At 42.1% G+C, this 17328-nt stretch overlaps 1 non-coding gene and 1 pseudogene across 1 annotated transcript; one reads left to right on the forward strand and one right to left on the reverse strand.

Annotated features, from left to right (window-relative positions):
* LOC111529969 lies at positions 1–2978 on the forward strand (annotated as a pseudogene).
* Positions 2979–16899: 13921 nt separating this feature from the next.
* Positions 16900–17001, reverse strand: LOC111526187. Its single transcript, XR_002726283.1, has one exon. It is a non-coding gene; the product is annotated as a U6 spliceosomal RNA (small nuclear RNA).
* Between the last annotated feature and the right edge of the window lie 327 nt (positions 17002–17328).

Raw genomic sequence — 17328 nt, forward strand, 5'->3', positions numbered from 1 at the left:
AGGACACGCTCAACAAGCCAGGAAGTACCACTGCATCGGGGGTGGCTTGCCTGAAGAAGACCGCCACTGCCGGAGCCATCTCAGAGCTCGCGGAGAGCCGCCTGAGGAGCGGCACAGGTAGGAGGGACCGGGCAGGCGGGACCCGGCAGGCCTTCAGTCCTGGCCACATGGAAGCACTTCAGTGACCCATGACCCATCCAGTCCTTCCCTCGTCAGGTATTTCTTGACCACTTACCCTGTGCCGGACCTGTTTTAGGCAGATGATGTCACTGCCCACAGGGAGTTTACATCTAGAGTGGGGAGACCGATGAGAAACAAAAGGTAACTGGGTGTGCTGTGGTTTCTTTGGTCCCTCCAGAGGTCCATTTGTTACCATGCGTGTGTGAAATCCTGACATGCAGGCAGGGCGGTGTATGTTGTGAGGCTGTCTGGATGCAGAATGCATTAGAGAAATAAATGAACCCTGTCAATCCGTTGCAGAGGTGGATGTCTAATATTTGTACTGAACCCTATGGAAAGCTGGCAAGAGCCTCGCCCAGCAGCTGTGGAAGGCTGCTCAGAGTGACTTGGATGGCAGTGGCAGCTGGAAGCTGTGAACCTTCTCAGTGTTACTCATTTTTTGAGAATCCGAAAAGGTTTTTCAATCATTTTATTTGAGTTCAGAGCATGTGAAACATGCAATATCAAAGAATTTGTTTAATTTTCTCTTTGCGCATATAGATAATAACTCTAAGCTTTCATGGTCTAACTCTTACAGTGCAGCCCTCAGTGTATTGCTACATTGTCTAAGATGGGAAAAATAACTGAAATACATCATTATTAATTTTTAATGTGTTGAAGGGTAGTACACTTATAATTTTTGTGCTTTTTTCATAAAAGTCACATTCAGGCTAGATCTCAAAAGGTATATTTTAATTTATTCGGTTTTCAAAAAGTTGAATCTGTGAAGACTATATGTGGCTTTCTTTTATTGGATATAAGGGGAATCGCCTGGTTTTTCTATATAATGGCTTTACCATTGTAAACACTGATATTGTACTAAACATACACACACACACTTGGTTTTTAAAATACGGTAAACAAAAGTACCATTTATTTTTATCAAGCCAGCCTAACACTGATTCCAAAAGTTAATAAAGCCCCACTCAAAAAAAGACAGACTGGGAGGAGCCTAGGGGCAGGGTGGGAAGGAGGACCAGCCGAGTCCCGGATGTGGTGAGTGTGGTGTGTCCCCAGGTGCAGGAAGGTGGCGAAGGGAGGTGAATCCCAGCGGATAGAGGGAGGAAAAGGGTGGGAGGAGAAAAAGGTGGGAGGAGGACCAGGTGGGAGAGTGGCAGTTCACTCAGGACCCAGCGGGGGCAGCACGATGAGGTGGGTCACAGTGTTCCTGAACGGCAGCCCTAAGAACAGAAAGGTGGTTGCTGTGTATGGAACTTTATCTGATTTGCTTTCTGTGGTCAGCAGTAAACTCAGCATAAAAGCCACCAGTGTATATAATGGGAAAGGTGGGCTGATTGATGATATTGCTTTGATCAGGGATGATGATATTTTGTGTGTGGAGGAGAGCCATTTATTGATCCTCACACAGATTCTAAGCCACATGAGGGATTGTCAGGATTCCACACAGACTGGCTAACATTAAATGTTGGAGGGCGGTACTTTACAACCACACAGAGCACTTTAGCGAATAAAGACCCTGACAGTATGCTGGCCCATGTGTTTAAGGACAAAGGTGTCTGGGAAATAAGCAAGATCATAGAGGAGCTTTCTTAATTGACCGAAGTCCTGAGTACTTTGAACCCATTTTGAACTACTTGCGTCATGGATAACTTATTGTAAATGATGGCATTCATTTATTGGATGTGTTAGAAGAAGCAAGATTTTTTGGTATTTACTCATTGATTGAACACCTAGAAGTGGCAATAAAGAATTCTCAACCACCGGAGGATCATTTACAATATCCCGAAAGGAATTTGTCTGATTTTTGCTAGCAACTCCAACCAAGTCAGAACTGCGATGCCAGGGTTTGAACTTAAGTGGTGCTGATCTTTCTCGTTTGGACCTTCGATACATTAACTTCAAAACAGCCAATTTAAGCTGCTGCAGTGTTGCACATGCAAATCTTTGCTGTTTAAGTCTTGAACAAGCTGATCTCCCTGGATCAGTGCTTGACTGTGCAAATCTCCAGGGAGTCAAGATACTCTGTTCTAATGTAGAAGGAGCATCCCTGAAACTGTGTAATTTTGAGGATCCTTCTGGTCTTTTTTTTTTTTTTGAGACGGAGTCTCACTCTGTCCACCAGGCTGGAGTGCAGTGGCGCGATCTTGGCTCACTGCAAGCGCCGCCTCCTGGGTTCACGCCATTCTCCTGCCTCAGCCTCCCTAGTAGCTGGGACTACAGGCGCCCGCCACCGCGCCCGGCTAATTTTTTTGTATTTTTAGTAGAGACGGGGTTTCACCGTGGTCTCGATCTCCTGACCTTGTGAGCCGCCCGCCTCAGCCTCCCAAAGTGCTGGGATTACAGGCGTGAGCCACTGCGCCTGGCTGATCCTTCTGGTCTTAAAGCCAATTTAGAAGGTGCTAACCTCAAAGGTGGGGATATGGAAGAAAGTCACGTGACAGGAATTAACCTGAGAGTGGCTACCTTAAAAAATGCAACGTTGAAGAACTGTAACCTCAGAGGAGCAACTCTGGCAGGAACTGATTTAGAGAATTGTGATCTGTCTTGGGTGTGATCTTCAAGAAGCCAAGGAGAGGGTCCAACATGAAGGGAGCTAGATTTGAAGAGATGCTGACACCACTACACATGTCACAAAGTGTCATATGAGAATTTTAGGGGCCAGAGGAAGATGTACAAGATGAAAATGTTTTCCTTATCACTTTTCTTTCTCCACCCTCTCAGTTGTCTAGAAGAAATAACACTAAGGAAATTAAAAAAAAAAAAAACATTTAGAGGATTATGCTTGTTCTCAGTGGTGCATAGGGCAAAAAATTGATTTTTTTTCCATATTCTTATTTTTTTTTTTGAGATGGAGTCTTACTCTGTCTCCCAGGCTAGAGTGCAGTGGCATGATCTCAGCTTACTGCAAGCTCCGCCTCCCGGGTTCATGCCATTCTCCTGCATCAGACTCCCTAGTAGCTGGGACTACAGGTGCCCGCCACCACGCCTCGCTGATTTTTTTGTATTTTTAGTAGGGACGGGGTTTCAGCGTGTTAGCCAGGATGGTCTTGATCTCTTGACATTGTGATCCACCTGCCTCGGCCTCCCAAAGTGCTGGGATTATAGGCATAAGCTACCACACCTGGCTTATATTCTGATTTTTAACAGAAAAGCACTCATTTAATAGATGTAGGGAAACTAGATATTGTTGCCTTTTGAATGCGGTAGGGGTGTTTATCTGGTTTTATGACCAGGAATAGTATATATTATATTTGCTCTTAAATAGGCATGATGTAGAAATAGCATCTTGGTTTGAGGTGCATTTGAGGATTTTAATTTATGGAAAGCACAACATATGTGATTATATTTATTGAATACCTAGATGTAGTATGGATATTTAAATTGTAAAAACTTTATGAAAACTTTGAAAAGGTTGTTCAGGCTTATAAATAGCTTTAGTGATGCCTCCCTCTTTAAATACCTGTCACACCATATGAATATGGTGAGCTCAGACTTGCTAAGACTCTTTTCAGGTTCATTTTTATAATGTTTACTTTTTAGGACAAAACACTAGCTAAGTTAAAGTAATATCCAGTTCTTACTGATTGAGACAGAGTGGAAAGAAAGACATCATTGTACATCACTGTCATTCCAAAGGTACAGTGGAACTCTGGATGGAGGAAGAACTTACCTATCACTACAACACTTATAAATGAGCATTTCTCAGAATTTTATTCTAGCAAGTTCCACTCAACACCAGACCAAGCAATTCTGTCTATTCACACTATTAGCCTAGTTTTCTCATACAATCAGCACAAGCATAGGAAGATACTTCAAAACCAAAAAGCCAAGGTGCATCATTAATATTCATTTAATTCAAATACCAAATAGTTTACATAGGGCCAGCTTAGAAATAGATATTAAATCCAGATCTACTGCAATCAAAGCTTACACAATATCAATGAATATGGTAGAGGTGCCTGTTAAAAGCCAATGTAGTATAATTGCAGCTAGAACCCTACAGTGGGGAATGAGGAATTTTAAACATACATTTGATTACAGCCACCAAAATATATATGTATATATAGAAAGTAAAAATAAAGGTATTTGGCTGGTCCAAGAGGTAATACCAATCAGTCAGCACCTATGATTCTTTTACTTACATTTTTTGATTTTTTGTTTTTGTTTTTTGAGACGGAATATCACTCTGTTGCCAGGCTGGAGTGCAGTGGTGTGATCTCGGCTCACTGCAACCTCTGCCTGCCAGGTTCAAGCGATTCTCCTGCCTCAGCCTCCCGAGTAGCTGGGACTATAGGTGCACACCACCACACCCAGCTAATTTTTGTATTTTTAGTAGAGGCAGGGTTTCACCATGTTAGCCAGGATGGTCTTGATCTCCTGACCTTGTGATCCGCCCGCCTTGGCCTCCCAAAGTGCTGAGATTACAGGCGTGAGCCATGGCGCCCAGCCTGTTTTTTTCTTTAAACAAATTTTAGCCCAATTTTCTTGAGTCATTTTCTCTCTGCAACAGCAGAGGAAGGGCCTGTACTTCCCTACCAATGACCTGGTGTCCTTACATCTACCCTAAGAGCAGGGATATTAGCTGTGTTCACAGGGTTCTGAATTCTACAGACTCATCAACATGAGGCAAGGAATCATTGAAAACCACTTTTGTCTCCTTTGGGAGAATGACACATCTTTAGTATTTATGTAGCCTATTCTTCTATATCTAAATATGCAAAGCTTTCCTTAACAGTAAAGGGTACATATGCATAGTGGGAGGAGATCAGACCTTTACAAGTGAAGGAAAGCAACTTCAGAAATGAATTATGTTCTTTGCTTTATTATTTTTCTCAAGACAGAGAAGTATTGTATTGAGCGATTATCTAGTTTCATAATCAACATGTGCCTAAATTATATTTAAATCATTTCACTCTGTACTATATTTTCAGGAATTATAGAATGTGTTATTCATTCACTTAAAGGTACCTCTGTAGAAATAACCTAAAACTGCAGAAGGATCTGAAAGATCTAAACATGGTGTGCTTAGAAACTGCAGATTTTAGATCTAATGTATATTGCATTAATAAACGATATAAAGTGTTGAAAAGGAAAAAAAAAAGACAGACTGATCCCATGTTCAAATACTAATATAAAAATTTGAGATCAGCTTGGCGTGGTGGCTCACACCAGTTATCCCAGCACTTTGGGAGGCCAAGGCAGGTGGATCACGAGGTCAGGAGATCAAGACTAGCCCAACTAACATGGTGAAACCCCATTTCTACTAAAAATACACAAATTAGTTGGGCACGGTGGCGGGTGCCTGTAATCCCAGCTACTGAGGAGGCTGAGGCAGGAGAATCGCTTGAACCTGGGAGGCGGAGGTTGCAGTGAGCCGAGATCATGCCACTGCCCTCCAGCCTGGGTGACAGAGCAAGACTCCATCTCAAAAAAATAAATAAATAAATAAAAATTAAAAAAATTTGAAATAAAAATATTAGCACGTAGGATTGAACAATACATTAAAAGAACAGTAGTGTACATCACAACTAAGTGAATTTATGCCACCCAAGAATGGATGAATATTAAGAAATTTTGGAATACAATCCATCATACCATATTAACAGGCCAAAGAAGAAAAACTGTACAGTTATCTCTATAGATGCAGAACATACATTTGACACAATTAACAATCTTTCTGATTTAACAACAAGCTCTTGATAGACTGTACATGTGCAGAGACATCTTTAATGACGTATGTGTCACAAACAAAAGCCAGCGATTCCCATTAAAGTCAAAGGTAATTCAAGGTTGCTTACTATCACCACTGTCATCTAAAATTTTCTGTAGATATTAACCAAGGCAGTAAGATAAGAGAGATATAGAAGCACATACATATTGGAAATGAGGGAGCAAAATGATGATTGTGATCAGATAATAACATTGTATGCTTTGAATTTCCTGAAAATTGTGTCTTAGAATTTTCTTAAATTCTATTAGAGACAATAAGAGTTTGGTATGTGGCTAGTTGTAGACTATAATATCTCAATAGCTTTTTTTTTTTTTTTTTTGAGATGGAGTCTCACTCTGTAGCCCAGGCTGGAGTGCAGTGGCAGGATCTCGGCTCACTGCAAGCTCTGCCTCCTGAGTTCACGCCATTCTCCTGCCTCAGCCTCCCGAGTAGCTGGGACTACAGGCACTCACCACCACGTCCAGCTAATTTTTTTGTATTTTTAGTAGAGATGGGGTTTCACCATGTTAGCCAGGATGGTCTTGATCTCCTGACCTTGTGATCCACCCTTCTTGGCCTCCCAAAGTGTTGGGATTACAGGCATGAGCCACCACGCCAGCCATCAATTGCTTTCTTATCAGTGACTAATTAGAAAAGATAATAATGTAAGAAACAATTCTATTTATAAAGGAATGAAAGGGCAAAATATTTAGAAATAAATAGTGTAAGCATCTACATAAAAATATCGGCCGGGCGCGGTGGCTCAAGCCTGTAATCCCAGCACTTTGGGAGGCCGAGACGGGCGGATCACGAGGTCAGGAGATCGAGACCATCCTGACTAACACGGTGAAACCCCGTCTCTACTAAAAAAAGCTACAAAAAACTAGCCCGGCGAGGTGGCGGCGCCTGTAGTCCCAGCTACCCGGGAGGCTGAGGCAGGAGAATGGCCTGAACCCGGGAGGCGGAGCTTGCAGTGAGCTGAGATCCGGCCACTGCACTCCAGCCTGGGCGACAGAGCGAAACTCCGTCTCAAAAAAAAAAAAAAAAAAAAATCTTAAAACTCTTTTGAAGGAGAAGTCTTATGTCCTTCAAAGAAGACATAAATAAGTGAAAACATATATGTGATTGATTCTTAGATAGGAAAATTAAATAGAATTAAGATTAAACTTAATTAGTACAACATACAAAATGTAATAAGGATGTCTGAATTATTCTAAGAATTTATTTTCCTCTTGATTATAATATCAGTGGGAATTTGGGAGTGGAAACATAATAAAATAACTGGAATTTATCTAAAACCCGTTGTTCTCAATGGGGGACGATTTTGCCCCTCCAGTTCCAACCCAGGGAACAATTGGCAATGTCTGGAGATGTTTTTTTGGGCTGTTATGACTCGGGGCTGCTACTGCCATCTAGTGGGTAGAAGCCAGAGATACTAAACATCCTAGGATGTACAGGACCGTCCTGCAGCAGAGTGTCCTGCCCAAAAATATCAACAGTACTGCTGCTAAGAAATCCTGACCTAGCAGAATAGATATTCTAGAGTAACCAGGAAAATTCTGAAAATAGTAATCAGGGGATTAACCTTAGGCATTCTGGAACTGAAGAGGCGCTAGGCAGCTCAGTGGAACGGTGGACAAAGTGCAGAATACACTGGAAGATTTAGTAGAGGGGAAAGGCGGCATTTTGTATCACAGTGGATAATTCACTCAAAAATGTGACCGAGTAAGTATTTAGGAAAGAATACAGCTGGATCACTATCTCATTCCTCCCATCAAAATAAATTCTAAGAGGATTAAAGATTTAAATATTAAAAAATGAAACTGCAAAACTACAAAGAGAAAGCATCAGAGAATTAATTCGTAGTCTTGGCCTTGGAAGAGCCTTTCTAAGTAGGAACAAACACAGAAGCCATGAAGGAAAGGATGAAAAACGTATTTTCATAAATATAAGAAACTTCTTTGCAAAAAGAGGAAATTATTTGCAATACATGTAACAAAAGGCTTATTTACAAAGAGTATATACAAATCAATAAGAAAAAGAAAAATAGGCCAGATGTGGTGGCTCATGGCTATAATCGCAGCAATTTGGGAGGCCGAAGTGGGAGGATTGCTTAAGCCCAGGAGTTCAAGACCAGCCTGGGCAACATAGTGAGACCTCATCTCTACAAAAATAAATAAATAAATAAATAAATAAATAAATAAATAAATAAAAATTAGCTGGGTGCATGCCTGTAGTCCCAGCTATTTGGGAGGCTGAGGTGGGAGGATTGTTTGAGCCTGGGAGTTTGAGGCTGCCATGAGCTATGAACACACCACTGCACTCTAGCCCGGGTAACAGAGTGATACACTAGCTCAAAAAAAAAAAAAAAAAAAGGAAGAAAAGGAAAAATAATATAATAGAAATATATATAGCTCCCATGAAAAAATACAGATGGCCAGTGGAAAGATACTAAGCCTTACTTATAGTTCAAGAAGTGTAAAGCAAGGCTGGGTGTGGTGGCTCACGCCTGTAATCCTAGCACTTTGGGAGGCTGAGGCGGGCAGATTGCTTGAGCCCAGGAGTTGGAGACCAGTCTGGGCAACATGGTGAAACCGCATCTGTACAAAAAGTACAAAAATTAGCCGAGCATGGAAGCATGCACCTCTGGTCCCAGCTACTTGGGAGACAGAGGTGGGAGGATCACTTGAACCTGGGAAGTGAAGGCTGCAGTGAACTGAAATTATGACACTGCACTCCAGCCTGGGCAACAGTGAGACCCTGTCTCACAAAAAGTAAGTAAATAAATAAAGCAAGCAAAACAACTAGGTATATAATTTCCCCTAATACATTAGCAAAAATTAAAGCAGTTTATCATTTCTGGTGTCATTAAGGGTATAAGGAGTCACATATGGTTGATGCACAGGGACAATTTGGTAATATCTATCAAATATTAATATAACCTTTGATCAAGCATTTCTATTATTTAGCACTTAACGTTACTGATATTCTTGGAAAAGAATGCCAACATGTATGAGCAAGTTCTATTGCATGATTATTTATGATAGTATAATATGGGAAACAACCTAAGTATGTATTCATACAGGGCTGGTTGAACAATGTGATTTTGGTGCAGTAGAAGAGTATACAGGCATGAAAATGAATACAGTAGATTTGTGTGTACTGATTGGGAAAGATCTCCAAGATACATTACTAAGTGGGGAAAATAATATGGTGCATATGGTATAACCTTAATTTGGTTTTGGTTTTAAAAGTATATATTAATTATTAAAATCAACTTTTTTTCCTGGAAGGATGTTAGAATGATTCTCTTTAAGGAGAGTTACCAGAATTGAAAGTGGCAGAGGAAAATTTTTTCATTTTAGATTTTCCTGTGCTGTTTGAACATTTTAAACATATGCATACATTGCTATAAAAAATTAAAAAACAAGGTAAATGCAATATAAATTTAGACAATATAAATGTAAACTAAACTTTTTTTTTTGCCTTCACAAAATCCTTCCTCTTCTACTTGCCTTTTGTAGTGTTCTTTAGCCATTTGTTGGTGGGTTTTTTTGTTTGTTTGTTTGCTTATAACATCTGCTCCTTTGCACAGGATTCTAGGAAAATACCTTGGTTTCATATTGGCTCCTAAAGTAGACAAGTTCCCATGCCCCAAGGGACATTGGCATCCTTTATTTGTCAAAGAAAGGAAATAATTACATATCTAATACACAGTGATGTTGGGGAAAAGGTCTGTGAATACTTTACAGACTGCAATGAAATGTAAGTGACAGTTATTATTCTCCTAGTTACATAAATTGTTTGTCGATTACTTCATTTAAGTGAAATTAAATTATATGACTTAATAGGGTTGAATTTGAAAATTACATTTTGTTTCTGAAGCTTTTATTTTTTTGTTTATTTTATTTTATTTTTTGAGATGGAGTTTCACTCTTGTTGCCCAGGCTGGAGTGCAATGGCGTGATCTCGGCTCACCATAATCTCTGCCTCCTGGGTTCAAGCGATTCTCCTGCCTCGGCCTCCTGAGTAGCTGGGATTACAGGCATGCGCTACCATGTGCGGCTAATTTTGTACTTTTAATATTGATGGGGTTTCTCCATGTTGGTCAGGCTGGTCTCGAACTCCCGACCTCAGGTGATCCACCCGCCTCGGCCTCCTAAACTGCTGGGATTACAAGCGTGAGCCACTGTGCCCGGCTGAGAGCTTTTATTTTTATATGTCAGTAGTCCTCAACATTTTTGTAGCACCTTTGGACAGCTGATACTTTTGTCCGTTGTCATGGTGTCCCCAAACTGCCTCATTTGGAATAGGTGAATTCCAGTCTATTGGGATGACCATTAGGAGCAGTGGTATGCAGCGCCTCTCTGTTGTAGGTCTTATCACCTCTGCAGTTGTATGTTTTGGTAATCATTTCAATATTTGATTGCATTTTGTCTCTTTTACATGCGAGAAAACTAGGAAAAGGAAAATGAAAGTGCTGGTTAGGGCTACAGCAACCAGTTGTATAGGTTAAACATCCCAAATCCAAAAATTCAAAATCCCAAATGCTCCAAAATCTGAAATGTTTTGAGCACTGACATGATGCTCAAAGGAAATGCTCACTGGAGCATTTTGGATTTTGGATTTTCAGATTAGGTATGCTCAACTGGTAAGCAGAATGCAAATATTCCAAAATAAAAAATCAGAAATCCAGTACAATTATGGTCCTGAGCATTTTGGATAAGGGATACTCAACCTGTAGTAATAAGCGTTGGTTTTAAAATATCAATACTGCCGGGTGCGGTGGCTCATGCCTGTAATCCCAGCACTCTGGGAGGCCGAGGCAGGCGGATCACCTGAGGTAGTTTGAGACCAGCCTGACCAACATGGCGAAACCCCTTCTCTACTAAAAATACAAAAAAATTAGCCAAGTGTGGTGGCGGGCACCTGTAATCCCAGCTACTTGGGAGGCTAAGGCAGGAGAATCTCTTGAACCTGGGAAGTGGAGGCTGTAGTGAGCCGCGATCGTGCCACTGTGCTCGAGCCTGGGCGACACAGTGAGACTCAGTCTCAAAAAAATAAAAATATAGTTGATACAAAGATGGAAATTATTTAGCGTGTTAGAAACTAGGTGTTCACTGGACTTAAAGCAATTTTCTATAGGCTCAGCTGTGAAGAAAAAAGAATAAAATTAAAGGAAATTGAGGGAATTCTGACGATATATAGTGGATTTCCTTTCAGAGAAATTTCCTCTCAGAGGAAATCAACCATATATTAGACTTGGAGGGGGCAGAATTCTTTTTATGGCATGCAAGACTTAGTTTTTATACTTTTGACTTGGGGACAAGTTTTCTATGATGCATAGCATGGTATTATCTGTGTTTTATTTCAATTGTGTTAATTTTGAGAAATATTTTTGTCATGAAATTTTAATACAGTATTTGTGACTTTGAACGCACAAGAATTAAACCTATAGTCGGCCTGTATTTTACTGCACCCTTTCCTGGGCTCTGATCTGTCTTCAGGGAGAATCCCTGAAATCTACTCCAGGAAGAAACGTGTGATCTTTTGGTCGTAATAATGATATCATTGTCTCAGCCTTGCCTAGGGCGCCAACTTGCCGTCTGTCATGGGTGGTACTGGAACTGCTTGAATGGGGAGGCATGAGCTTCTTCATTCTTCTCAAGGCTATTTCCAGTTTCTAGTTGCCAGGCCTTATGCTGTTCTCTGGGGCTATGCCAAAGTTTGTTCCAACAATAGCAAGAACACAGCAAAAATCACGAAAGGGACTACTATTTCCGAGCCCTGCCACCTACCTGCACGTGCTGGCTTCTGTGAGCTGCTGTCTCTCTTGATGCTTACAACAGCCAGAGGAAGAGCATGGTTATTTTATCTAGAACAGGAACCTTAGCTTCAGGAAGGTCAAACAAGTTTGACTTACTCTCTCCCGTGCCCACCCCAGGTTTCATTATGGAACATCCACTTTTTCTAATTTGTTCTCTTTCATTAACATTATTCACATATCTGGATTCCAAAAAAGAATTCTGATTTTTTTTTTTTTTTTCCTAGAGACAGTTTTGCTCTGTTGTCCAGGCTGGAGTGCAGTGGTGCAATCATAGCTGATCGCAGCCTCCAACTTCTAGGCTCAAGAGATCCTCCTGCCCCAGCTCTCGAGTAGCTGGGACTACAGGTGCACACCACCAGGGTCTCACCATGTTGCTCAGGCTGGTCTTGAACTCCTGGGCTCCTGCCTTGGCCTCCCAAGGTGCTGGGATTACAGGCATGAGCCACTGCGCCTGGCCTGGATTCCAGTTCTTACTCTTCTTTTTCTCCCTGAGGTGTCCTTTGTGTATATCTCATCTTACACAATGGTGTGGCTTTTAGGGAATGAGGAGATTCCTTGTGTGCAGGTGGTAGTCCTCCCTGCCTGCCCCAGGGTCAAGTGAAAGGTTGGGGAACCCCCAGAAGGCTGTCAAGGAATCCAGCCACTAGGTGGCAGCCTTGTCAAAAGCACCCACCTGCTCCTCTGCTCCAAGTTCTGGTTCTGACAAATGTTTCTGACTTTAGAAATAATCCTTCTATTTATTCATTAATTCAGCAAATATCTTTGAGTGGCTACCATGTGCCTGGCACTGTTCTAGGCAAAAGGAATATATATGAGTGAGCAGGACAAACATCCCTGCCTTCATAAAGGTACATGAGCAAGTCATGGGAGAGGTGAGAAAGCCAGGTGGACAGCTGGAGTGGTGGACATTCCAGGCAGAGATGACCGCTGGCCTGTGTCCCCCACGTCCAGGGAGTGGTAGAAAGGCCAGTGGGGCCGCAGCAGAGTGAACAAGCAGTTGGGGAGGAGGGCAGAAAGATGGGGGAGCTTGCGAGTCACTGTCAGGACTTTGGATTTTTTTACTCTGACTCCACTGGGGAACTTTTGCAAAGTTTTTCACAGAGCAGTGGTATGACCTGACCTTGTTTTAAAATCACTGCTTTGGGCTGCTTCTTGAGAGTGGACAGATGGAGTGCGCAGACCAGTTTGGAGGTTAGGGCTGTGGTCTAGGAAAGAAGTGACCTGGGCTGGGCTGGCAGCCGTGGCACCGGCGCACCGCAGTGTCTGGATATATTCTGAAGGGGAAAGCCAGCCGGCTCTCAACTTTCCTGGTTTTTGAATTGTGGAAAAGTACACATAATCATCTTTAAGAGTACAGTTCAGTGGCATTCAGTTCATTCACATTGTTGTACAACCATTACCACCTTCCATCTCCAGAACTATTTCATCTTCCCAAAGTGAAAGTCTGTCCCCATTAAACACTCACTTCCCATTCCGCTTCCCTTAGCTCCTTTCAAGCGCCGTTCTGTTCTTTGTCTCTATGAATCTGACTGCTCTAGGTTCCTCACAAGAGTGGCATCATACAGTGTTTGTCCTTTTGCAACTGGCTTATTTCACTCAGCATAATATCCCCAAGGTTCATCCACGCTGTGGCACGTGTCAGAATTTCCTTCCTTTTTGAGGTTAAATAATATTTCCTTGTGTGGATATACCATATTTTCTTTATCCATTCACCTGTTGAAGTACCGTTGGCCCATTTCTACCTTTTGGCTATTGTGAATAATGCCGCTCTGTACACAGGTGTACAAATATCTCCTTGAGACACTGCTTTGACTTTTTGAGGATATATACCTGGAAGTAGGATTGTTGGATTCTCCTGATGGATGGTAAAGTTGGTGTAGGGTAAGATTTCTGCTTATGTTAGCAGTGGGACGAGTGAGATGAAATCTGATGGGCCTTCCCAAGAGATGAGGAGTGAACATGGATCTCTTCTGGAGACAGCAGTCGGCTAGAAGGAGGTTCGCACAGCCACATTTAGAACATTTTTAAAACCATGAGACATGGAAGTGCCCATTTAGATGTTTCTTTATATAGCACACGTGGGATCCAAAGACATGTCACTATTTTAAACTGGTATCAGTGTTTTCTAAAAGGCAAAATAAATGTGAAGGGTTAGTTTTACTGTGGCCAAACTCCACTTGAATGCTTGCGGAATCTCAGACATCTCAGATGGTGATCAGTAAGGGCAAGCAGTCATGATTGGCTCACTGCCAAGAAGCTGTCCATGTCCTCGCTGATACCTGGACCCCTGCATGCTCCAGTTACCTGCATCACACCCAGGTAATGCCTGAGGCTCCAACCTGAGACACCTGTCCTCTCTGACACGGGGAGGGAATAACTCTGGGCTCCTATCGGGGAACTCGTCTAACATGGAAGGTAAGTATTCGTATCCCCATCTGACACGTGAAGGAGCCACGGCTCCAGGATAGGTAGTGTTCCCAAATTCAAACCCAGGGTCTGACTCCAGAGTTCTTTGTTCTGCTACTCTGGTTGCCTCAGGTAGGGAGACTTGTTTTCTTCCCCCATCATCTTTACCTGTTGTAGAATTACTATTACTGGTGACTAGCATTCTTTGCTCACTATGTGCTAACCACTGTTCTCAGTATGCAATGAATATAGTCTCCTTTAGTCTTTACTACAACCCTATGACATAGTCTCCTTATTATCATTCCGATTTTATAGATCAGGAGACTGAGGCATAAAGAGATTAAGCAGACTGTCCAAGTCCATGCGAGATAAATACTGGTACCAGGATTTGCAGAGTAGGAAACAGAAGCTGAGAGAAAACCATGGATGGGTTGGCTTGCTGGGGTGAGAGTGGAGGAAGGCAATGTTGGAAGTCTTGGAATTGAGAGGCTGGAAGGTGGGTGGGTCAGTTTCTTGGATGCCACAGAAGGAGGAGCGCCGTGAGCCAGGGATGTCAGGGAATGGGGAGAATGGAGTGGGGGTGTGTAGATGGCAACAGGGAGGGGAAGAGGATGCCAGGTCCTGCTGCGTGAACTGCGGAGATGGAGGGTGTCTGTTTACAGTGGGGAAGGGAACAAACAGTGGGGAAGCAACAGTCATAGGTATGAGGTACAACGAGACCTTCAGCTTGGGAAATGTGAGAAAATGAACAGACTGACTTGGAAAGGCAGTGGTGGGATTCATCCAGCTGTGGAAGTGAGGGGACGTTCAGAGACCTCAGTCTATAGGAAGTGTTGATTTCACTGTGAGTTCTGAAGGGCCCTGAAGAAGTGTTGGGGACTCAAGGGAGGGGCCTGGGGCAGGTGGGGCCAAGTCTGTTTGGAGATGAGAACCTGGAAAATCACAGCATGCCAGGAATGAGTTTGTTGTTGTTTTTGTAATTTTAGAGAGATCATTTATCAATGAATATATTTTGTGATTAAAAAAAAATTCAGATTCAGTACAGATGCTCCTCCAGTTATTTCATTGGTTACTTCCAGATAAACCCATCATAAGCTGAAAATATGCTAAGTTGAAAATACATTTAATGCACCTAACCTTCTGATCATCATAGCTGAGCCCAGCCTGCCTTAAACGGAGCTCAGAACACTCATATTAGCCTACATTTGGACCAAATCATCTAATACAGAGCCCATTTTATAATAAAGTGTTGAATATCTTATATAATGTATTAGATTGGTGCAAAAAAGTAATTGTGATTTTTGCCATTTTCAAAATTGCAATTACTTTTGCACCAACCTAATTTCCTGGAAGTGAAAAGCAGAATGGTTGTCTGGGCACTTGAAGTACAGCTTCTACTGAATGCGTGTCACATTTGCATCACCTTATGGTCAAAAAGGGTAAGTCATACCATCATAAGTTTGGAGCTGTCTGTATTTTCATTTTCTTCTATTTTATTCTACATTTAATTCATTTTCACATTGTAGTAAGAGATCTACCCTCTGAACACATTTTTAAGTGTGTAATTCACGGGCAATGCTGCATAGCAGGTCCCTCAAGCTTACGGATCTGTACCCACTGAACAACTCCCCGTTGCCCTGTCTGCAGCCCTTGGCAGTCACCACTTGACTTTCTGTTTCTGTGAGTTTGACTGTTTAAGATTCTGCATCCAAGCGAGATCATACAGCATCCTTTTGTGACTGGCTTATTTCCCTTAACATAGTATCCTTCAGGTTCATCCACACTGGGGCATGTGTCAGAATTTCCTTCCTTTTTAAGGCTGAATAATAATCCATTGTCTGGATAGCCACACTTTGTTTATCCGTCATACGTGGATGGAGCAGGAATGGCTTTCAGCTTCTGGTGGTGTCCAAGGTAAACCCAGTTGTGAGGATGTTATGAACTCCACACTAGTTAAGGTGCTGAATTCTTTTTTTTTTCTTTTTTTTCCCCTCTTTTTTAAAATTATACTTTAAGTTCTAGGGTACATGTGCACAACGTGCAGGTTTGTTACATACTTATACATGTGCCATGTTGGTGTGCTGCACCCATTAACTCATCAATTACATTAGGTATATCTCCTAATGCTATCCCTCCCGCCTCCCCCCACCCCACAACAGGCCCCAGTGTGTGATGTTCCCCTTCCTGTGTCCAAGTGTTCTCATTGTTCAATTCCCACCTATGAGTGAGAACATGGTGCTGAATTAATTCTAAGCTTGATGACGCACATGGTGGTGTCTTGGCCTTGCGTTTCCCGGGAGTACATGATTTAGTTAGGGCTTTGGAGTGGGGCCAAGGGTTTTCTGTGGCTTTCTGTGTTGGCACAAGGTGCAGTGCTGGTTTGGGGGTGGAAGCTTTCCTGGGTCCTCCCTGGGTGCCTGTGGTATAGACAGCAGGGAGCTCTCCCTGCACCTCCTGCAAGAATATTGACATATTTGCCAACTCTTTCCATCCAGGACCTGGCAGTCTCTCCAGTTCTCCATGTCCTCTCTTCCTTTTTTTTTTTGACTCTTCCTCTAAAGTTTGCTATTTCCTTCCCTCCTCCTTCCCTGCTCTCCTCCCCTCCTTTCCTTTTTGTCGAGTTTATCTTTGTTTATCCCTTCCCTCCCTCCCTGCCTCCTGTCCTCCCTTCATTCCTTCCTTCCTTTCCTTTTTTGTTGAGTTTATGCCTTTGTTTTATACTTTTATTCCTATTGTGAATGGGATTCTTTGTTCGTTTCATTTTTTTCTTATTTTTAAAAATATGGACTATTTGACGACTTCGAATGTCATCCTTCCACAGGAACCATGCTAATCTTCTCTGTATCATTCCAATTTTGGTGTTAGCACTGTCACTGACTATATTTTCTAATTACATAGTTTAAAAATATTTAGTTTGGACCTGGCTCGCTCCCTTACCATCCTCTCCTTAGCACTAACGGTTTTCAGTTGATTCTCAGATGTCTTCCAAGCAGACAGTCATATCAGCTGCAGATAACAATGCCTTTTTTCTCCTCCATTCCAGGAGTTGTTCTTTTATTTCTGGTTCTTGCTGTTTTGTGCGTGATCCCAGTTGTGTTAAATGCTAGTGACACCTTGACTTGCTCTCACTTTACTGTGGGTGATTTTGGTGTTTTCTCATTAAATATGATGCAGAAAGTTGGCTTGGGGCATTGTTTTACATGTT

The sequence above is a fragment of the Piliocolobus tephrosceles genome, unplaced genomic scaffold (genome assembly GCF_002776525.5).
Source record: "Piliocolobus tephrosceles isolate RC106 unplaced genomic scaffold, ASM277652v3 unscaffolded_41421, whole genome shotgun sequence".
Lineage (NCBI taxonomy): Eukaryota > Metazoa > Chordata > Mammalia > Primates > Cercopithecidae > Piliocolobus > Piliocolobus tephrosceles.